The sequence below is a fragment of the Mustela nigripes genome, chromosome 10 (genome assembly GCF_022355385.1).
Source record: "Mustela nigripes isolate SB6536 chromosome 10, MUSNIG.SB6536, whole genome shotgun sequence".
NCBI lineage: Eukaryota > Metazoa > Chordata > Mammalia > Carnivora > Mustelidae > Mustela > Mustela nigripes.
In genome coordinates this window covers 48,258,877-48,283,077 of record NC_081566.1, presented here as the reverse complement: position 1 = coordinate 48,283,077, position 24,201 = coordinate 48,258,877, and positions in this window count along the sequence as shown.

Genomic DNA, 24,201 nt, shown 5'->3' with positions numbered 1-24,201 from the left:
TCCTTGTTGATCTTTTGCTTGGATGATCTGTCCATTTCAGTGAGGGGAGTGTTAAAGTCCCCTAGTATTATTGTATTATTGTTGATGTGTTTCTTTGATTTTGTTATTAATTAGTTTATATAGTTGGCTGCTCCCACGTTAGGGGCATAGATATTTAAAACTGTTAGATCTTCTTGTTAGATCCTTTGCATATGATATAGTGTCCTTCCTCATCTCTTATTATAGTCTTTGGCTTAAAATCTAATTGATCTGATATAAAGATTGACACCCCTGCTTTCTTCTGATGTCCTTTTTTATGGTAAATTGTTTTCCACCCCCTCACTTTAAATCTGGAGGCGTCTTCGGATCTAAAATGAGTTTTTTGTAGGCAACATATAGATGGGTTTTATTTTCTTTTCCATTCTGATACCCTGTGTCTTTTGATTGGGGCATTTAGCCTGTTAACATTCAAGGTAACTATTGAGAGATATGAATTTAGTGCCGTTGTATTGCCTGTAAGGTAACTGTTACTGTATATTGTCTCTGTTCCTTTCTGATCTACTACTTTTAGGCTCTCTCTTTGCTTAGAGGACCCCTTTCAATATTTCCTGTAGAGCTGATTTGGTGTTTGCAAATTCTTTCAGTTTTTGTTTGTCCTAGAAGCTTTTTATCTCTTCTAAAATTTTCAGTGATAGCCTAGCTGGATATAGTATTCTTAGCTGCATGTTTTTCTCATTTAGTGCTCTGAATATATCATGCCAGCTCTTTCTGGCCTGCCAGGTCTGTGGATAGGTCTGCTGTCAATCTAATATTTTTATTATTGTATGTTACAGACTTCTTTTCCCGGGCTGCTTTCAGGATTTTCTCTTTGTCACTAAGACTTGTAAATTTTACTATTAGGTGATGGGGTGTGGGCCTATTCTTATTGATTTTGAGAGGGGTTCTCTGCACCTCCTGGATTTTGATGCTTGTTCCCTTGGCCATATTAGCAAAATTCTCTCCAATATACCTTCTGCTCCCCTCTCTCTTTCTTCTTCTGGAATCCCAATTATTCTAAAGTTGTTTGTATTATGGTGACACTTATCTCTCAAATTCTCTCCTCGTGGTCCAGTAGTGGTTTGTCCCTCTTTTGCTCAGCTTCTTTATTCTCTGTCATTTGGTCTTCTGTATCGCTAATTCTTTCTTCTGCCTCATTTATCATAGCAGTGAGAGCCTCCATTTTTTTTTTTAAGATTTTATTTATTTGACAGAGAGAGATCACAAGTAGGCAGAGAGGCAGGCAGAGAGAGAGAGAGAGGAGGAAGCAGGCTCCCTGCTGAGCAGAGAGCCCGACGTGGGACTCGATCCCAGGACCTTGAGATCATGACCTGAGCCGAAGGCAGTGGCTTAACCCACTGAGCCACCCAGGCGCCCCAAGAGCCTCCATTTTTTATTGCACCTCATTAATAGCTTTTTTGATTACAACTTGGTTAGATTTTAGTTCTTTTATTTCTCCAGAGAGGGCTTTTATATCTCCCGAGAGGGTTTCTCTAATATCTTCCATGCCTTTTTCAAGCCCCACTAGAACCTTGAGAATCACCATTCTGAACTCCAGATCTTACATATTACTAATGTCTGTATTGATTAGTTCCCTAGCCTTCGGTGCTGCCTCCTGTTCTTTTTTTTGTGGTGAATTTTTTACCTTGTCATTTTGTCCAGATAAGAGGATATGAAGGAGCAAGTAAAATACTAAAAGGGCAGTAAAGACCCCAGGAACATATGCTTTAACCAAATAAGAAGAGATCCCAAGTCGTTGGAGGGAGAAAGGGAATAAAAAAAGGTTCAGAAAAAAAAGAAACAATTAAAAAAAGAAAACAAATAAAGAAAATAATATTAAAAAATATATATATATATAATAGATAAAGTAGCTAAAAAATCGTTAAAAAAGAAAAGGGTAAAAGTTAAAAAAATTAGCAAAAGAAGAAAAAAAAATGAAAAAAAATAAATTAACTGCAAGACTAAAGAATCATGGGGAGAAAGCCATGAGTTCCGTGCTTTGCTTTCTCCTCCTCTGGAATTTTGCTGCTCTCCTTGGTATTGAACCTGCACTCCTTGGTAGGTGAACTTGGTCTTGGCTGGATTTCTTGTTCATCTTCTGGGGGAGGGGCTTGTTGTAGTGATTTCAAGTGTCTGTGCCCCAGGGGGAATTGCACCGCCCTTACCAGGGCCTGGGCTGAGTAATCAGCTCGGGTTTGCTTTCAGGAGCTTTTGTTCCCTAAGTGTTTTCCGTAGAGTTCAGGAGGATGGGAATGAAAATGGCGGCCTCCCAGTCTCCAGTCCAGAGGAGCCGAGAGCTCAGGGCCCCACTCCTCAGTGCACCTCAGAGAATAGTGCCCAATCACTCCTATCTCCCTGGCCTCCGGCCACACTCCAAGCTCACCGAGCCCAAGACTGGTTCAAGGTAACCCCGAGCTGAGAACTCACTCCTCGGCTCTGTCTCTGTAGCCGGCTTCACCATTCTAATACCTGCAACCTCTGCGACACTCAGACACCCCCAATCCCTCTGTGACCCTGCGGGACCTGAGGCTACACTGACCCCGCATGGGCTTCACCCCATTTTAGCCTTTCGAGTGATGTCCCTCAGTGGAACAGACTTTTAAAAGTCCTGATTAAGTGCTCTGTTGCTCCACCGCTTGCTGGGAGCCAGTCCCACCCCCCATGGTCTATTATTTCTGCTATCAGAAAGTGGTGGATTTTCTGTTTCTAGAATTGCTGTTCTTCTTCTCTTCAATCTCCCGTTGGATTTGTAGGTGTTGCAATGTTTAGATAAGCTATCTAACTGATCTCCTGCTACCTGATGTAGTCTCAGCCTGCTACTTCTCCGCCATCTTATTATTTTTTTTAAAGGCATCATAACATAGGAGAGTTCTTTCCCATTTATTCAATATATATTTAAAGGTTTCTTGGGTCCTATTGACACTGAACTTGTGCAAAAAAATTGTAAGAGATAGAAAGTTGTTTAATGAAATTTCCTGACTCTGGATTGTTCATGATATTGACAGCACTAATTTTCTCCCAAATCATGAATATATCTGTTTAGAAATATAGGTCTGTAGAAAGAGACAAGATGCCCTTCAACAGATGAATGGATAAAGATGTGGTCTGTATATACAATGGAATATTACCCAGCCATCAGAAAGGATGAACACCAATTTTTGTATCAACATGGACTGGACCAGGAGGAGATTACACTGAGTGAAATAAGTCAAACAAAGAAAGTCAATTATTATAGGGTTTCACTTACTTGTGGAACATAAGGAATAACATGGAAGACATTAGGAGAAGGAAAGGAAAAGTGAATTGGGGGAAATCGGAGGCAGAGATGAAGCATAAGAGACTGTGGACTCTGAGCAACAAACTGAGGGTTTTGGAATGGTGGGGGGTGTGGGGATGGGTGAGCCTGGTGGTGGGTATTAAGGAGGACATGTATTGCATGGAGTACTAGGTGTGGTGCGTAAATAATGAACCTTGGAACACTGAAAAAAAAAATTAAATTAAGATGTTAAAAAAAAAAGAAATATAGGTCTGATTCAGACTGGACTCCCAGGGATCTCATTACATTACATGTTTTTGGAAAATACTTTAGTTAAATCTATCAAATCATGTTATCATTTGCAGCAAGTAAAAGAATCATAGAAGATTAATGGTAATAAAAGGTTCACAAACACAACACACACACAGAGAAATTTCTCAATAAGAGGAGATAATTCAATCAATGCCTCTGTAGTCTTTCAGGTATTTTGCAACTCAGTCCATACTCATTCTTAAAGAGACTATTTATATTAAAGTGAAATTGCTTTATTCAATGATGACATCACTTACAAAATCATGATTTGTTTGAAGAATTTTAGACTGGGTCATGAGTTAAGTTTAAAAAAGTATCGGGGCGCCTGGGTGGCTCAGTGGGTTAAGCCGCTGCCTTCGGCTCAGGTCGTGATCTCAGAGTCCTGGGATCGAGCCCCACATCGGGCTCTCTGCTCAGCAGGGAGCCTGCTTCCTCCTCTCTCTCTGCCTGCCTCTCTGCCTGCTTGTGATCTCTGTCTGTCAAATAAATAAATAAAATCTTTAAAAAAAAAAAAAAGTATCAATCATCAGCTGACTGATGAGTGTTACCTATAAGAACAAAATGCTCTACACTGGGAAATTGTATAAGAAAAAAAAGACACAAATTATGCCCTTAGCCAACTAAAGTGGTATGTCTATGATAGACATGATGACTGCATTTAATTATGAATAGTAACATGTTCACCTAGTTATTAAACTAAAGCAAGAAATTTATTCCTCAGCAAAACTTCCCATCAACATCAAGATTGGGACAAGTGAAGCACTTGGCTGGGATATAAAAGTTAAAGGACATCAAAATATTCAAGTAATTAAGGTCAATAATATTTTAAAGAAATATTTTTAAAAGTTAAATTTAAAAAGATACATGCTAAAGAATAGATTTAGGGAAGTCAGTAACTCCATCAAGCATATTAATGTTCATATTACTGGATTCCCAAAAGAAAAGAGAAAGAGGGGTAGAAAAGTTATTTGAGGAAATCACATCTAAAAACTTTCCAATCAGAGAAAGCAAACAGACATCCAGATCCAGGAGGTACAGACAACTCCCATCAAAATCAACAGAAGCACGCTAAAACCAAGACATATCATAATAGAGATAAAACAAACAAACAAACAAACAAACAAAAAACCCTTAAAAGCAGCAAGACAAAAGAAGTCCCTAACTTAAAAGGGAAGACACATGATGGTAGCTCTCACCACAGAAACTTGGCAAGCCAGAAGAGAGTGGTATGATATAGTCAACAAGCTGAATGGGTAAAATCTGAGGCCAAGAATATTCTATCCAGCAAGGCTATCATTCAGAACAGAAGGAGAGATAGAGTTTCCAGAAAAACAGAAACTAAAGGAGTTAATATTTCTTGCAGGGCTAGTTTAGTGGTCCTGACCACTAAACTAGCCCTGCAAGAAATATTAAAGGAAGTTCTATGAGTGAAAAGGTAAAACCAAAAATCACAAAGACTAGAGAGGATCAGAGAAAATCTCCAAAACTATGACAAAATAAGTAATAAAATGGCACTGAACACATGTCTATCAATAATTACTCTGGATGTACATGGACTAAATGTTACACTCTAAAGACACACGACATCAGAATGGATTTAAAAAACAAGACCTATCTGCTGTGCCTGGGTGGCTCAATCAATTTAGTGTCTGTCTGCCTTCAGCTCAGGTAATAATCTCAGGGTTCTGGAATCAAGCCCCACATTAGGCTCCCTACTCAGCGGGGAGTCTGATTCTCTCTCTCCCTCTGTCCTTCCCCCTGCTTGTGCACACTCTTTTTCAAATAAATAAAATCCTAAAAAAATAAAAAACAAACAAACAAACAAAAACAAGATCCTCTCCCTATGTTGCCTATAACAGACATATTTTAGACCTAAAGATACCCATAGATTGAAAGTGAGGGGTAGGGGATAGAAACATTTATCACACAAATAGATATCAAAAAAAGTGGAGTAGCAATACTTGTATCAGACAAACTAGACCTTTTGTTCTTGTATTTTATCCAGGGATCAGAATAGTACTGGCCCTGTGGAATGATTTTGAATGTGTTCCCTCTAATCCATTATTTGTAAGATTTTGATAAAGATTGTCATTAATTGTATTTTTTGAAATGTTTGGTAGAATTTGCCAGTGGAAACCATGTGATCTTAGGCTTTTCTTTGCTGGGAGATTTTTGATTCCTAATTTAACTTTCACTCTTGTTATTGGTCTAAGAAGATTTCCTTCTTCTTGAATTCAAGATTCATGATTCAGTTTTAGCAACTTACACATTTTTAGGAATTATCTATTTTTTTCCTAAGTTACCTGATTCATTACCATATAATTGTTTATAGCAACATGTTATCACACTGTGTATCTCGTCGTTATCTGTTGTATTGCTTTCTCTTTCATTTCTCATTTTGAATCTTGAGTATTATTTTTTTTTTCTTAGTTAATGTAGTCAAGGCACTACCAGCTTATTTTTTTGTGGAAAAACTGATCATTACTTTCAATGTTATATTACTGTATATTATGGTCTCTATTTATTTCTGATTTTTCTTTGTTATTTCCTTCCCCAATTAAATTTCAACATTTCTTCTTTTTCTCATTCCTTATGATGTGGTTTATTTGTAACTTTTCCTTAATACAATCATTTATACCATCAAATTTCATTCTAGCATCTGCTTTTGCTGCATCTTATACATTTTGGAATATTGAACTTTATTTTTCTTCTGTATTGAGACATATTTTGATTTGCTATTTGATCTCTTATTTGGTCCACTGCTTGTGCGCTAGTGTGTTAATATTTACATATTAAATATTTAATATTTACAACATATATTCCAACTTTGTTTTATTGCTGATCTTTACTTTTGTACCATTGTGGTAAGAAAATATACTGGGGTATGATTTTGGTCTTCTTAAATTTGTAATATTTGTTGTGTCTCTTTTTATTGTGATTTAGATTTTTCTGTGTGTACTTGAAGAAAATGTGTATTCTATTTTTCTTGCATAGAGTGTTTTATATATATCATTTAGAACCATGTGTTCTGAAGTATGCTCCAAGTAAAAAATACTGCTTTTTGAAAAAAATAATTTTACTGAGGGTACTCATTTAAAATAAAGCATATCAAAACGGGAGGAGGCCGAGGGGATGGCTGAAATAGGTGAAGGGGACAAGTAAACACTTATCATAATGAGTATTGAGTAATGATGTATAGAATTGTTGAACCACTATATCGTACACCTGAAACTAATATAACATTGTATGTTAACTATACTGGAATTAAAAATTTAAAGTAAAACCAGATCAGTATTACAGATTTTTTCCTTTTGCTCTCTCCACTTTGTTCCAATCACCATGAATGTGGCAGAGACATGTTAAGGACCCTCAAGGCACTATTATTTTTCAAACTGTAGATCCTGATACTTAATTTACACAATTAGTGTTAATTTCCTGCTTTCTGTTAATTCAACATAGAACTATTTGCAGGATAGAAATGGGGATTGTGACAGGATCAATTGACCAACGGATTATGTATTTGCAGATACATCCCTGGTATTTCTCCAAAAGAAATGAGATATTATACCTACCAGCAATCTACATTCTTAGAATGCAGATGTTAAGGGCTGATTATTAGTGAATATGAGGGGTAATTAATGATGCCTAGGAATATACCAAGAAAGAAGGGGGAAATGGCAAAATAGCAGTTTTCAAACTCTGAGGACAAACCGAGCTTATTAAATGAAAGTCTTCTTTTGATTAGAATTTCTAAGTGATAGAGGTATTGAAACCAGGGATAATGGTCAGATGATGGACAGTATATTATATATTTATCCATATATCAGATGCAAGACTTATCTACCTATCTGCCAAATACAAATAGTAACAATGCTCTAGTATAGACGTAAATGGAATGCCCCTCCATCCTATTGCTTACCAGAGAGGATCACTAATAGTAACAATGCTCTAGTACAGAAGTAAATGGAATGCCCCTCCATCCTATTGCTTACCAGAGAGGATCATTAAGAGTTTTTCAGTATGTGTATATGTGTATATTTGTGTGTAGTTTTATACTTAAGTGGTTTCCATGGCAACAGAGATTGATTGATCTACACGGACAATGATAGTACAAAGACTGACTATAGGGAAAACTTAGATTAGTATCTCAGCCTTCTTGAGTTTAGAACAGTTACTTAACTTACATATTAACCTTTTAAAATAGAGCCTTTTCCAGGACCATAGATTTAAAGACAGGTAACTGAAGTTTTAGAATCACGATTTATTTTTACTTTTTTCCAATAGATAACTGGCACTCTGGCAGAAAAGACTTGCCAGAATTATCAAATGAAAATACAGGGTGGAAAGTTAAATTTGAATTTGAGAAAATGAATAATGTTTAATATATGTATAGCCCAAATTATCCATTGTTGATCTGAAATTCAAATTTAACTGAGTGCCCTATATTTTACCTAGCAACTGTATGCTCTTGTTTCAACATGAGGTTCTTTATCTGTACATTTCACTTTTAAAATGCTTTCCTACCACACCATTAACTCCAAGTAAATACTCACTACATGTTTACCTGTTCTGCTTGTTGTACAACTGCATTCTTGTGCCCCATTCTAGTTCTAATGGCTGATTCTAGTCCTATGGATTGACAACCCTCATTTGGAACCTGGGATTCATTTACTCAGTTAGTCAACCTCATTTGTTGTTCATTTGTTTTATTACCCATTCTGGTGACTGCTTAAACATGTTTTTGTTTATTGTTGTTGTTTTGTTTACTAACTACTCTTCTAACATTCATAAACTTTTAACATTGCAGTCGTGCTGTATTACTGGTTTACTTTCTGCGGCCCTTTACAAAACCATGAAACCACTGTAATACCTGAGATATTTTTGTATCCCTAATCAGTTACTGCTCCTCTTAGGCACTACTTTCCCCATCAGGAATTCATGCATTAATCCTTAAAAACAGAGCTTACAGGGGCGCCTGGGTAGCTCAGTGGGTTAAGCGTCTGACTTCAGCTCAGGTCGTGATCTCAGAATCCCGAGATCCAGCTGCCCTGCATCCCGCTCTCTGCTCAGCAGGGAGCCTGCTTTTCCCTCAATCTCTGCCTGCCTGTCTGCCTACTTGTGATCTCTCTCTCTCTCTGTCAAATAAATAAATAAAATCTTTAAAAATTAAAAAAAAAAAAAAACAGATCTTACCCTGTGCTATTTATTGAGTGGATCTGCTTCAATATCAAATATTTCATCTTCATACTGCAGAAAAAGTGGAATCCTCTCCTATCTCACCCCACTCTCTCCCACCCACCTAAAGGAGTAACATTATAGTCCATGTCTCTGACACAAATTTTATATGTGCCATATACCTAAAGCCTCTGTAGGAGGTCATTTCTAAAGTATGCACAGACTCATAAAAGGAAGAGGACTTACTGAAATCATAATTCAGAATATGCTTTCTCGAACATCCTAATCTTCTAAATTACAAGCTTTAGAAATATTAAAAAATTCAAGCTTTTAAATTTTTAATAAGCTATTGAAAAATAAAATTAGAAAGATTTATATTTTTAAGATAGTTTAAAAAGAAAACATTTTTTCATGGTTCATTTTACTAGTGACACATGTATTTATCAGCTTGCCATATGTTGGCGCAGCTGTGACGGTTTTGTCCAAATCTCTACAGACTTTTCTTCTCTGCTCAGAAACATTTTTCAGTGTGGGAACAGAGTGCCTTTGTGCTCTGTTAGGCCATGGTATAGAGTTAGCATATGCTCTCCAATACTTGTTGGCAAGACTGGCAGCCACTATCCATTTATTTATGAGGTTCTTTCCAATAGTTATCTTTTCTTTCTTTTTTTTTTTTAAGACTGTGTCAAGTTTAAGTAGCCTTTTAAAAAATAGGCATGACAAATAAAAACCCTCAAAAGTAGGTATAGAAAGAACATACCTCAACATCATAAAGGTCATGTACAAAAGACCCACAGCTAATATCATCCTCAATGGGGAAAAACTGAGACCTTTTTCTCTACAGTCAGGAACAAGACAGGGATGTGCACTCTCACCACTACTATTTAACATAGTTAAAAGTCTTAGCCTCAGCAATCAGACAGCTAAAAGAAATAAAAGGCACCCAAATTGGCAAGAAAGACAATGTACTTACACTGTTGGAAGATGACACAATACTCTATGTAGAAAACCCAAAAACCTCCACAAAAAAATTGCTAGAACTAAGACACAAATTCAGCAAAGTTGCAGGATACAAAATCAGTATATGGAAATCTGTTGCATTTCCATACACCAATAATAAAACAGCAGAAAGAGAAGTCAAGCAATTGATCTCATTTACAATTGTACCCAAAACAAGATATCTATGAAGAAAAAAAAAAAAAAAAAAGAACCTTAACCAAAGAGGAAAGAGTTGTGTACTCCAAGAACTGTAGAACACTTAAAAAAGAAACTGAAGAAGACAAAAAGAAATGGAAAGATATTCCATGCTCATGGATTAGAAAAACAAATTTTAAAATGTTAACTGTTAACATGTCTACACTACTCAAAGCAATCTTCACATTTAATGCAATCTCTATCAAAATACCACCAGCATTTCTCACAGCACTAGAACAATCCTAAAATTTGTATTGAACCACAAAAAAACCCCAAATATCCAAAGCAATCCTGAAAAAGAAAAGCAAATCTAGAGGCATCCTGATTCTGGACTTTAAGCTGTATTACAAAACTGTAGTCATCAAGATGGTATGGTACTAGAACTAAAATAGACAGATTGATAGAACACAACAGAAAACCCAGAAATGGATCTACAACTACATGGTCAGCTAATCTTTGATAAAGCAAAAAAGAACATCCAATGAAAAAAAGACAGTCTCTTCAAGAAATAGTGTTGGGAAAACTGGGCAGCAATATGCACAAGAATGAAACTGGGCCACTTTCTTACACCTTACACAAAAATAAATTTAAAATGGATTAAAGACCTAAATGTGAGACAGGAAACCATCAAAATCCCTAGAGGAGAACATAGGCATCAACGTCTAGGACCTCGGCCATAGCAACTTCTTATTAGTCACATCCTGGAGACAAGGGAAACAAAAGCAAAAATGAACTACTGGGACTTCATCAAGATTAAAAAAAAAAAAAAAAAGTGGCTCCTGGGTGGTTTAGTGGGTTAAGGCCTCTGCCTTCAGCTCAGGTCATGATCCCGGGGTCCTGGGATTGAGCCCTGCATCGGGTTCTCTGCTCAGCGGGGAGCCTGTTTCCCCCTCTCTCTCTGCCGGCCTCTCTGCCTACTTGTGATCTCTCTCTGTCAAATAAATAAAATCTTTTTAAAAAAAAGATAAAAAACAAAAACAAAACAAATAAACAACAAAAAAAAAAATTCTGTGAACCAAAGGAAATAATCAACAAATAGAATGAGAGAAGGTATTTGTAAATGATGTATCTGATAAACGGTTAGTATCTAAATCCATAAAGAACTTATCAAACACCCAAAGAACAATCCAATTAAGAAATAGACAAAACAATCTGAGGGTTTGGAAGGGGCGGGGGGTGGGAGGTTGGGGGAACCAGGTGGTGGGTTTTAGAGAGGGCATAGATTGCATGGAGCACTGGGTGTGGTGCAAAAACAATGAATACTGTTACGCTGAAAAGAAATAAAAAATTAAAAACAAAACAAAACAAAAAAAGAACTGGACAAAAGGGCACCTGGGTGGCTCAGTGGGTTAAGCTGCTGCCTTTAGCTCAGGTCATGATCTCAGGGTCCTGGGATCGAGTCCCACATCGGGCTCTCTGATCAGCAGGGAGCCTGCTTCATTCTCTGTCTCTCTGCCCACTTGTGGTCTCTGTCAAATAAATAAATAAAATCTTAAAAAAAGAAAAGAAATGGACAAAAGACATGAATAGACATTTTTCCAAAAAAGATATCCAGATGTCCAACAGACACATGAAAAGATGTTCAATATCATCAGGAGGAAAGAAAAACAACAACAACAAAACAAACAAACATAAAAACCAGATCAAAACTACAATGAGTTTTCACCTCACACATGGATAAAATTAACAACACAGGAAAAAAGAGATGCTGGCAAGGATGTGGAGAAAGGGAAACCCTTTTAAATGTTTGGTGGGAATTCAAACTGGTGCAAACACTCTGGAATATGTATGGAGGTTCCTCAAAAAATTAAAAATACAACTACCCTATGAGCCAGCAATTGCAGACTAGGTATTTACCCAAAGTATATAAAAATACAGATTCAAAGGGGTACAACCCAATGTTTATAGCAGCATTATCAACAATCATCAAAGTATGGAAAAAGCCCAAAAATCTATTTCTAGTGAATGGATGAAAAAAGATACGTGTTACACACACACACACACACCTACACACACACACATACAAAATGGAAAGTTATTCAGCCATCAAAAAGAATGAAATCTTGCCATTTACAATGATGTGGATGAGTCTAGAGTATATTATACTAAGCAAAAGTCAGAAAAAGACAACAACCATATGATTTCACTCATATGTGGAATTAAAGAAACAAAACAGATGAACATATGGACAGGAGTTTAAAACAAAGAGAGAAGGAAGTAAACCATAAGAGACTCTTAATGATGGATAACAAACTGAGGGTTGATATAGGGAGGCGGGTGGGGGATAGGCTAAACAGATGATGGTATTGAGGAGACCACATGTTTGATGAGCACTGGGTGTTACACATAAGTGATGAATCACTAAATTCTAAATTCTACCCATGAAACCAGTACTACATTATATGTTAACAAATAAGAATTTATATAAAAAAATGAAAAATAGTAGACATGACAAATACTCTATTTATATTTTGGGATGAAATTTAATAACATTATATAAACCCATAGAAACTAGAAACATATGATATCCTTTACCCCTTATTGACCTCTTACCTACTTAAAAATCACTCTTTTCCACTGATATATTTATTTTTACTTATTTAATTTTGACATACTAAAAAACTGCATATATTTGATGCATACAATTTGATATTTGGACAAATGAATACCACCCACAACACCATCACCACAATCAAGGTAAGAGACACATCCATCACTTCCAGAATTTTTCTGTCTCTGTGTGTGTAGTAAGAACTTACCATGAGCTCTACCCTTTTACCAAAATTTGAAGTGCATACTACAATTCTGTTGACTACAGGCATTACAGTGTATAGAAGATCTCCCAAACTAATTAATCTTGCAAAACAAAGACTTCATAGCTGAACAACCACTCCCATTTTTCCTTCACATGACCACTAGTAAACACCATTCTATTCTCTGATTCTGTAGTTTGAATATTTTAGCAGAAGTGTGGTTGCTGTATCATATGGTAGTTCTGTTTTTAACTTTTTGAGAAATCTCTATTTGTTTCCATAACAGTTGCACTCTTTTATATTCTCACCAACAATATATAAGAACTCCAATTTAGCCACATCTTTGCCAACACCTGTTTTTTTGTTCTGTTTTTGTTGTTGTTGTTGTTGTTGTTGTTTTATAAGAATGATTCTAACTTAAGGTCGTATCTCATTGTGGTTTTGACTTGCATTTCCCTAATGATTAGTGATATTGAGCATTTTCTGATATATCTTTATATATCTTCTTTTGGAGAAATGTCTATTCAAGTATTTTCCCCACTTTTCAATTGTTTTTTTGTTTACTATTAAGTTGTAGAAGTTACTTACATATTTTGGACTAGGCTTTTCTCATATATGTGGTATGTATATGGTATGTATATGATATATATATATATATACACACATATATATGTCTATATATGTCTACATATATATGTCTATATATATATATATAAACAAATATTTTCATTCATTCCATAGATTGTCCTTTCATCCCAAATATATTACAAAGCTATAGTTATTAAAGCAGTATTGCACAGGCATAAAGACAGGCATATTGAGCAATGGAACAGAATAGAGCACCCAGAATTAAACTCATACATATTTAGTCAATTAATATTCAACAAGTGTGTGAAGAGTACACATTTAAAAATAGTCTCTTCAACAAGTGGGAAAATTGGGAAATTTTAATATCTACATTCAAAGTACAGAAATTGGACCCTATCTTACATCATACACAAAAATAAACTCAAAATTAAGATGCAAATATAAGATCCTGAACTGTAATACTCCTAGGGGGAAAAAATAGAAAAAATAGGAGGAAAGCTTCTTGAATATTGGTCTTGGCAATGATTTCCTGGCAATGATATAACCTCAAAAGCACAAGCAAAAAAGTAAAAATACACAACTAGGACAACAGAGAACTAACAACATTATAATTATTTCTACCTCTCTTACACTGAAACTTAAAACCTTTCACGTTGCTTCCCACATGTTTACTTCAATTTGACATAACCCATGAGAAATGTGTTAGTTCTCCAGCATCAGTCAGATGGACAATATTAGGAATTATATGACCATGTAACTGGAAAAGGACTGGGGATAAGGACAAGCTAAGTAACCCAGGAGCAATAACAAGGGTGCGAAGCTGACCTCCCTTTTGTAGCTCCTGTTTCATTGTTCTGCAAACAAGCCAGGAAGCTGTGAAGGTTCAGTGAGGTAGCAAAGTATATGTCTGGGCTGCTGAAAACACTTTTTCAATGAAAAAAATCAAGACATATCAATCATTGGAGGAAGCCTGCAATCTTCTTTTACTATGTTCTTCGTAACATTGTGATTTTCCTGTGTTAATATTGGAACGATTTTTCTCTTTTATTTTTCTTCTTTTGGAATGAATGTCAATAGTCTAGGGTGCATCTGACAACAGCAACTGAACAGGGTTCTGGAAAAATCTAAGGCTAAAAGCAGGTAGAGGAGATCAGTGAATAAGTATGAAATAATAGTCAGAAAACAGAGAACAGTCAGAATCTCACTCACGCAGTATCACAGAGGAACTACTCCAAATATTATACAGGTGATTTTTATCAGGCTAAATTTATTACAAGATCTTAGAGCTCTTAGTGTTTGAATTAGGATTCCATTTATTGAGAGTCAAGTTATTTATTGCCAAGGGGCTTGCAGGACTCAAACTAGAACCCAGAACATGTAATGTTGAATGAATTATCCATTCATTCATTTATTACTCAAATATTTTTGAATGGCTATTATAAGCTGGGAACTAGGTCAATTAATGAGAACATTGTAAGTTTATGTATATAACAGACACAGATCATATTATCTTTAGAAAAAGAAAATACAGATCTTATATTTAAGACAGATGTGCAGGACCTAAGAAACAAAAAAAAAAAAAGATCTAGCATTTAAATTGTGACACATTATCAGAAAGCATAACTTTAGTAAATCACTTAAGTATCATATGGAATTTACAAGGCTGCTTCTTTGACAAAGAATTTCATTATTTATATTATGAAGAGTGATAATATTTCCCTTCTCACCAGATATAGGAATAATATATTGACTTAAGGCTGACAGGTATGTATAAATAACAAATTCTCAAGAAACAAACACACAAACTAAAAAACAAAAACAAAAACAAACAAACGAAAATCCCAGATTTCTAGCTTTTGTAAATTTTTTTGTAAATAGTCCTACCACAATCTATTTTAAGCTACCAACACTGCTGGTACAAGTCCTGAAATAAAAGGAATCAGTTCACAGAAAACTACATAAGCATGGTCTAGCACATTCCTGAATGCTGACCTCTTAATGCCTGATTGGTCTCTCAGCTATTAAAAGAACTTGACAAATCTTTGGAATTAACCCTTGAAAACTGCTTGTATTAAAAATCATAGTTTGTGGGGAGTGCCTGGGTGGCTCAGTGGGTTAAGCCTCTGCCTTCAGCTCAGGTCATGATCTCAGGGTCCTGGGATCGAGCCCCGCATCGGGCTCTCTGCTCAGCGGGGAGCCTGCTTCCTCCCTCTCTCTCTGCCTGCTTCTGATCTGTCAAAATAATAAATTTAAAAAAAAATCATAGTTTGTGCAAATTTCTTACTTTCAGTAGCTGTCTAGTTCTGGAGGAGGAGAATGTAGACACATTTATCAAATTTTATCTCAAGTAAGCTTTACATCAGGGTTTATCCTAGAGTTGAAATTGGGGCTTGCACTCCCAGGTGGTCAGCTGGCTCAAACAATACAAAGATCTATTTGGGAGCACAGACCCAGATCTGTCCAAATCTATTACCTCATGGAAGAAGGACAAATCTATAGATACAGTGTATGTGTCTTGAATAATCATAATTCTTCTGAATACTTAACCAGCCCATATTACTACATCACAAATGTGCTGTGGACTTGTAATTGGAGTATATTCATTTAATACTTAAAATCTCCACGTCTTTGTAGGTGCACAGAAATTTCAGATAAGACCTTAAAAAGTCAGGTACTGGTTATCAAATGTAAGACATATTCTAACTTATGCCTACCACAGATTTTACTTTATTTCATTATTTATCTGTAAAAGAAAGATAGAAGGAAAGACAACATGGAGAACAAATAAAGGTTGCAGGTAAAAAAATAAATCAAAACTATTGGTTTTTAAAAATGTGGGAAAAATCTGTGGATTTTCTATTATTCATGTCCCCATTACAATGGATAATCAAGATTTGACTACATTGTAATTAGAACTGAAGTTGAACAACACATCAAACAATTCACAATTTATATTATAATATAGCTCATCAACCCACTAAATATATATTAATAGAGCATTCAAAACCATGCATTTGGCATTTCAAAGGAAGCTTCCCACATCTGGGGTGATTTGGGATAAATTATTTAGTGCCCTCTCTGTCTTTCAACTATTTTTGGTGAGTTCTATTTTGCATAATATTGCAATCAGCCCTTGAGAAGAAAATGTTAATGCTGTGGAGGGGGGTAATCTTCATCTCTGGACAAAATTCTAAAGAAAATAATACAATCAAGAAAAGAATAGAGAAACCAAATTTTGAGGTAATTAGAAGAATAAATGAATGTTGATAAATTTTGAGATTATTCAAAAATTATAGGTTTTTAACAAACATTTGATTTTGAAATTTTCACTTCTTAAAAGTAGAATTTGAGTGAGCTTGTCTCATGAAATTTTATTTAGCTATAGTTCTCCCATAATATTATGACAATAGGCCAATGTAATAGTATTTCAAGCTCTTTGTTCTTTGATACTGCAAAATACTCTGATTCATCTGAATTTGCGAGTAACACTAATCATTATGACCTTCTGAGATGTAATACTGGCAGAAACTTGAGATAATATATATTTGTTCCAATTTGCACAAACTAGTATGAGACAGGTTCTGGAAACTGTAGATTTGATACTAAATGCCAATATCAGTTGAGAATTTATTATTGATCATATTTGTAGGTATCTAGGGGGAAAAAAGCAATAGTCAAAAGCCATTGTTAGGTACTCTTAGTCAAAGATAAATAAGAAAAATTCAATTCAGTTCATCTTTTGGTATGGCATTGGAATTATTAAATGAATTTGGTAGTTAAATGAAGACAGATGGTAGAACGAGGAATTAAATGTTAGAATTATTATATTTTTATTAAGGAAGTTTAAAATACTTTTAAATATTGAGAGAAATATGAACTTACTTACAAGTATAATCATAGAAGCTATCATTTACCAAGCTCAACTACTATTCCAGGGACTGTTTTAGTTCTTTTAAAATCATCTAATCCAAATAACTTTCCTAGGACATATACTGTTGTTATTCATTCTTATCTTTTTTTTAATAAGATTTTATTTATTTATTTGTCAGAGACAGAGGGAGAGAGAGCGAGTGAGCACAGGCAGACAGAGAGGCAGGCAGAGGCAGAGGGAGAAGCAGGCTCCCTGCCGAGCAAGGAGCCCGATATGGGACTCGATCCCAGGATGCTGGGATCATGACCTGAGCCCAAAGCAGCCGCTTAACCAACTGAGCCACCCAGGCGTCCCATTCATTCTTATTTTTAAAGACAGGAAACTGAGGTTGAGTCAGAAGATATCCTGCTAAAGGTCAATTACCTGTCAAATGAAGGATCCAGGTTTAAAAACCGAAAAGGTCTAATTTGATCAGGGGCACCTGGGTGGCTCAGTGGGTTAAAGCCTTTGCCTTCCGCTCAGATCATGATCCCAGGTACCTGGAATCGAGCCCCATGTCAGGCTCTCTGCTCAGTGGGGAGCCTGCTTTCTCCTCTCCTTCTCTCTCTGCCTACTTGTGATCTCTGTCTGTCAAATAAATAAATAAATAAATCTTAAAAAAATAAAATAAAATAAACACCTTAAAGGTCTAAAGCCAATAGCTTCACTGACTGGCATGCTGTCTGGTGAGAGAAAGACTGAACTGAGAAGCCACGTACACATTCTTCAGGCAGAAGTGGAGGAGAGATAATATATTTTTTTTAACTCCAGACATCACAACAAAATAAATACAAAAAAAGAACAAAAAGAACAAGTTTGAAGATACAATTTTTTTAATCTAAAGATTAAAATGTGAATAAAAGGGTAGATCCATCCAACAATGAGATGAGTTTCCTTACAAATTAGTGAACTCCTTTTCCTTAGAATTATGCAAAAGGATATTCTTGATCATCAGAAATATTGTGGACAACCTCTCCTTGCAGGGAAGAATACTATTTTTCTCTTTAAGAAAAAAAAAATGGGCAAATTAGAACCTACTTTTTAAATTACTGATGCTAGGACAATAATTGCATTTTGATTTTTTTTCTTCAAGAGGCAATAACATTCATCAAATGTAAAGACATGTCCATATATTAAATAGAAAAGGCCAAGTTTACTCCTGAATTCTTGAAGCATTCCAAGCAAGAAATAGCAACAATTTTTTTTTCTTTCTTCTACACCTTTTAGCCTTAAAAATAGCAGTACTTAATCTGAGAATATTGTTTTTTAAGTCATTTACCACTGAATCTATGTACATACCACAACGCGTATCTAGTTTCTTTTCTTTTCTTTTTTTTTTTAGATTTTATTTATTTGAGAGAGAGACAGTGAGAGAGAGCTTGAGAGAGGAGAAGGTCAGAGAGAGAAGCAGACTCCCCGTGGAGCTGGGAGCCCAATGCAGGACTCGATCCCAGGACTCTGGGATCAGGACCTGAGGGGAAGGCAGTCGTCCAACCAACTGAGCCACCCAGGCGTCCCCTCGTATCTAGTTTCATTAGGAAATATTGGTAGGTGGGTAAATGATATAATAAAGACAAAAAAGAGTACAAAGACTACAAATTACTACAAAGTATCACACAAGGTATTCTGAATTATTTTGCTTTCACTTGGCATAATTTCTGGCTCAAAGACCAGTATGTAAATGGACTTTCACTTACACAACATGTCTCTAATACCATTTGATAAACTGCAACTGTTTTGTTTCTTAATCTCACTAGAGAATTCCATTGTTGTTATGATTTTATCTTTGCTATAAACTCATATGTTATTTTATTTCACTGTTTCCCAAAGGTAGCACTTCATAATGTATGTTTCCTTTAGGTTTGACTCCTAAATATATTCGATTTGCACATTCTCTTATTTCCACTGACCACAGGGTGATTTTGGTATGTGTTGTCATTATTTATCTTTCTAGAGGAAAAATTCCCACTTTTCTTTGAGTAAGAGACTAGCTTTCAAGAGTGTCCTTCAAAGAACATATGTGCAGTGAAACTCTCTATGTAGGTATTGATGCTATGAACAAGACAACAAAAACAACAAACCAGATATATTGTTACCATATACAATTGTTGATAATTGCACATTCTTGCAACTGATAATTAAGTACATCTAATTAATTTTAATTAAGTGGGCAGATGTGTATATAGTCATCTGATAAAATTTTTAGTCTAACTTTTATTCTAGTGAAGCCAAATCTGTTTTGCAAAAATATATCAAACTTAGGTGTGTGTTTCCTGCCAACAACAAACTACAACTACAGAGAGTATACTCATAAACATAAAGAAGAGTTTTTTCCTATTTCTTTTTTTTTCTTTCAACATCTGTTGTTTCTACCTGTAGATTCTTTATTTTTCAGTTCAGTAAAGTTCCTTTCCCTTATTTTTTTAGTAATATATAAACTCGTATAATTAATTAAAGCACATCTTAGACTATCTCAAAGTTACTCTGGATGTTGGCAAAAAATACAGATACGTGGTATCGGCCCACATCTGTTTAATCCCAAATCCGTGAACAAGGTTGAGGCACCACAACCTACTGTCTGATGAAGCATACCAACTAATCTTTTTAAAATTCTAAAATTCCAAGCCCATAGGTACATTTAAAAAACAAAAACAAAACCAAAACAAAACAAAAAACAAAAAACCTCATTCCAGCGTTGTATATGCATACTCTATGAAACAGAAATTGTAGCTAATTTGTCATCTCATTAACTTTTACTTTTTGCAAAATGTGTATTGTCCAAGAAATGTGTATTTTTTTTAATTTTTTATTTTTTATAAACATATATTTGTATCCCCAGGGGTACAGGTCTGTGAATCACCAGGTTTACACACTTCACAGCACTCACCAAATCACATACCCTCCCCAATGTCCATAATACCACCCCCTTCTCCCAAACCCCCTCCCCCCAGCAACCCTCAGTTTGTTTTGTGAGATTAAGAGTCACTTATGGTTTGTCTCCCTCCCAATCCCATCTTCTTTCATTTATTCTTCTTCTACCCACTTAAGCCTCCATGTTGTATCACCACTTCCTCATATCAGGGAGATCATATGATAGTTGTCTTTCTCTGCTTGACTTATTTCGCTAAGCATGATACGCTCTAGTTCCATCCATGTTGTTGCAAATGGCAAGATTTCATTTCTTTTGATGGCTGCATAGTATTCCATTGTGTATATATACCACATCTTCTTGATCCATTCATCTGTTGATGGACATCTAGGTTCTTTCCATAGTTTGGCTATTGTGGACATTGCTGCTATAAACATTCGGGTGCATGTGTCCCTTTGGATCACTACATTTGTATCTTTAGGGTAAATACCCAATAGTGCAATTGCTGGGTCATAGGGCAGTTCTATTTTCAACATTTTGAGGAACCTCCATGCTGTTTTCCAGAGTGGCTGCACCAGCTTGCATTCCCACCAACAGTGGAGGAGGGTTCCCCTTTCTCCGCATCCTCGCCAGCATCTGTCATTTCCTGACTTGTTGATTTTAGCCATTCTGACTGGTGTGAGGTGATATCTCATTGTGGTTTTGATTTGTATTTCCCAAGAAATGTGTATTTTTCACTATGAAGAATGGTATAATTTTAAGCCGTTATAATGATCATTTGATACTCTGGCTTTTCCTTTGAAAATTTCTGTGCCACACTCAGTTTAAAAAAATTCTAAAATATCTCTCTCTGCTGAAGAAGGATTAAAATCAAGGCACCTGGGTGGTGGCTCAGTGGGTTAAAGCCTCTGCCTTTGGCTCAGGTCATGATCCCAGAGTCTTGGGATCGAGCCCAGCATCAGGCTCTCTACCTGGCAGGGAGCCTGCTTCCTCCTCTCTCTCTGCCTGTTTCTCTGCCTACTTGTGATCTCTGTCTGTCAAATAAATAAGTAAAATCTTTTAAAAAAAAAGGGGTGCCTGGGTGGCTCAGAGGGTTAAAGCCTCTGCCTTCGGCTGGGGTCATGATCCCAGGGCCCTGGGATCCAGCCCCGCATAGAACTCTCTGCTCAGCGGGAAGCCTGCTTCCTCCTTTTTCTCTCTCTGCCTGCCTCTCTGCCTACTTGTGATCTCTGCCTGTCAAATAAATAAATAAAATCTTAAAAAAAAAAAAAAAGAAGGTTTAAAATCTCCTTAAGAGGGTTGGCATTTTTTCTTTTAAATAGAGAAGACAGGAAAACTTTTCTTGTTTATTGATCTTTATTAATACTTATCATTTGTTATGAAAACTACATAAAACTTTGTTTTAATGAAAAAAAAATCCAAAAACAAATGCAACAAACAGTGGCTGTAAGTTGCTTGATTTCTCAGTAATGTATCTGAAATCTTCCCTTCTCTTTTTATCCAGCATTAAAAATGCATACTATTGACTGATTAAATAATTGGCAATAATTTAAAACTATACGTTGTATATCATAAGCCAGATATGATGTATTGTGTCATTTTCCTATAAGCAACGAATGTTGCATTTGCATAGGTGATATATAAAAACACACTATATACATACATGTGTCTATAATACATATCTATATATTATATACATACATGCATATATATATGCATAAAAAGAGAAAGACAAATGCAAAGATAGTCATTTCAATTGTAATTAATGTGAATAAATAGCATATGAAAGTTATTTTAATAACAGAAAAGGTTTCAAAGAGTTACAACATAAATGAAAGCATGAGTCTATTTTATAACCTAAAATGTAAGTCAAACTTTTTATGATTAATTTTTTGTACATTTTTATTACATTTCTGGGTAAGGCATTTTACCTCACTTATTTGAAAACTTTCTTATCTCTATCTATCAAAAGAAATGTCCAAATAGTACTGCAATTAAAAATGATAAATCTTGATTATGTAGAGTGAAGTATAAAATGTGACACAGAAATTATAGAAAACATATTGGCCTTTCATCTGAGGCTCTCCTAGAGTAAGTAGAAACAATCTGTATATCTTATTGAGCCCCATGTTACCCTAATGCCTTTCTTCCAACACTTATTGTCCTATTCCTTTTGCTTTAGTTTGTTTTGTATAATAAAAACTTGGCCTTTGTCCTGGGTTCTTAGGAAGGAAAATAAATTCTTGGAATTTCCCAATTAATATGAATGTTTTTGTTATGCAGTAGTCCCATAGATCACAGTGAGTTTATGTTAATCAGATGCCCTAGGATGAGGGCTGGCCAAGAAAAAGACTAACCATGTGATTAAAGGGTTGGGTCTTTACCAGCCCAGGCTCTGGTGACATTAGATAGTCTAAAGACTGAGCTTCAACATGTGGTCTGTGATTCAGTCATACATGCCAACATAATGAAACTCCAGTAAAACTCTAAACTCCACTGAAGTTAGAAAAACAAACAAACAAAGCAAACAAATAAACAAAACTGAACTCTAAAACTCATCAGAGCCTCCTGACTGGTAAACACATCAATGATCCATGAGAGTGATGTATCTGATTCCATAAAGAAATATGGAAGTACAGTATTTATAAACCTCTTAGATCTTACTTTATATATCTTCTCATTTGGCTGATCCTTTATAATAAAACTGTAACCACTAGTGAAATCCTCTTCTGAGTTCTGTGAGATCTTCTCATTAACTATCAAACCAGAGGAAATTATGGAAATGCTAGTATTTATACAAGTTGATCCAAAGTGTAGGTGGCCTAGAGAACCCCAAATGTAGCTCTGGCATCTGTAATGATGGTTCAGTCTCATTGGAGACTGTGTCTTTGAATTTATGGGGTCCATACTAATTCCTGGAGGATAGTCTCAGAATTGTGCTGCAATGCACCACTTAGTGTCAAAATAGTGTGCTTCTCTTAAATAATGTCCCATCTCTTAAATGAAACACAGATCATCATAGGCAGACATACCATTGGTTCCTAGGTATCACTTCTAGCTCTACACAGATACAGATGCTCACCAATGCTTGCTTACGGAGAAAAGGATGCAGAGTCTAAGATTCAGATGTGAGAATCAGAATTAGGTCAAGAAGTTTGAAACTTGTAGAGAAAAATGATCTTATGAAAAGCAAAAATGGTATCATTGACTAGTCTAGGATTAGATAGGAAATAAACACAAAAGGAATGTAAATCACAATCGCTACCACTTGTCTCTCATCCATGACATCACACCCAAGGACATGTGAGGATGAAGTGAGAACAAAAAGTTCTCTGGAGGGTGCCTGGGTGGCTCAGTGGGTTAAGCTGCTGCCTTCGGCTCAGGTCATGATCTCAGGGTCCTGGGATCGAGTCCCACATCGGGCTCTCTGCTCAGCAGGAAGCCTGCTTACTCCTCTCTCTCTCTCTGCCTGCCTCTCTGCCTACTTGTGATCTCTCTGTGTCAAATAAATAAATAAAATCTTTAAAAAAAAAAAAGTTCTCTGGACATGTGACTTATAAAAGAATGACTCAAGTGTACACCCCATATGTAATTTTATTGAGGAAAATTATACTACTAACAAATGAACAAAACATTCAAGTCATTATCAGTTAGATCAGTTTAAACACAATTCTAGTGAAAAGAAATACATATTGCAAAACCTATAATCCTGTGAATTTAGGCTTATTTAATAAAAAAGCTACTGTCTAGGTTTCCCAACATAAAGAATAACAGCAGAGGGTTCCTGGGTGGCTCAGTGGCTTAAGCCTCTGCCTTTGGCTCAGGTCATGATCCCAGGGTCTGAGCCCCACATCGGGCTCTCTGCTCAGCAGGGAGCCTGCTTCCTCCTCTCCCTCTGCCTGCCTCTCTGCCTACTTGTGATCTCTCTCTGTCAAATAAATAAATACAATCTTAAAAAAAAAAGAAGAACAGTAGATGCATATTATCAATTAAAGAACTGCCATCCTTGAAAGTAAATTTAATTTATGGAAAGAGTCTAAATGTTCATTGACTGATGAATGGATAAAGAAGATGTGGTATATACATACAATGGAATATTACTCAGCCCTCAAAAAGAATGAAATCTTGC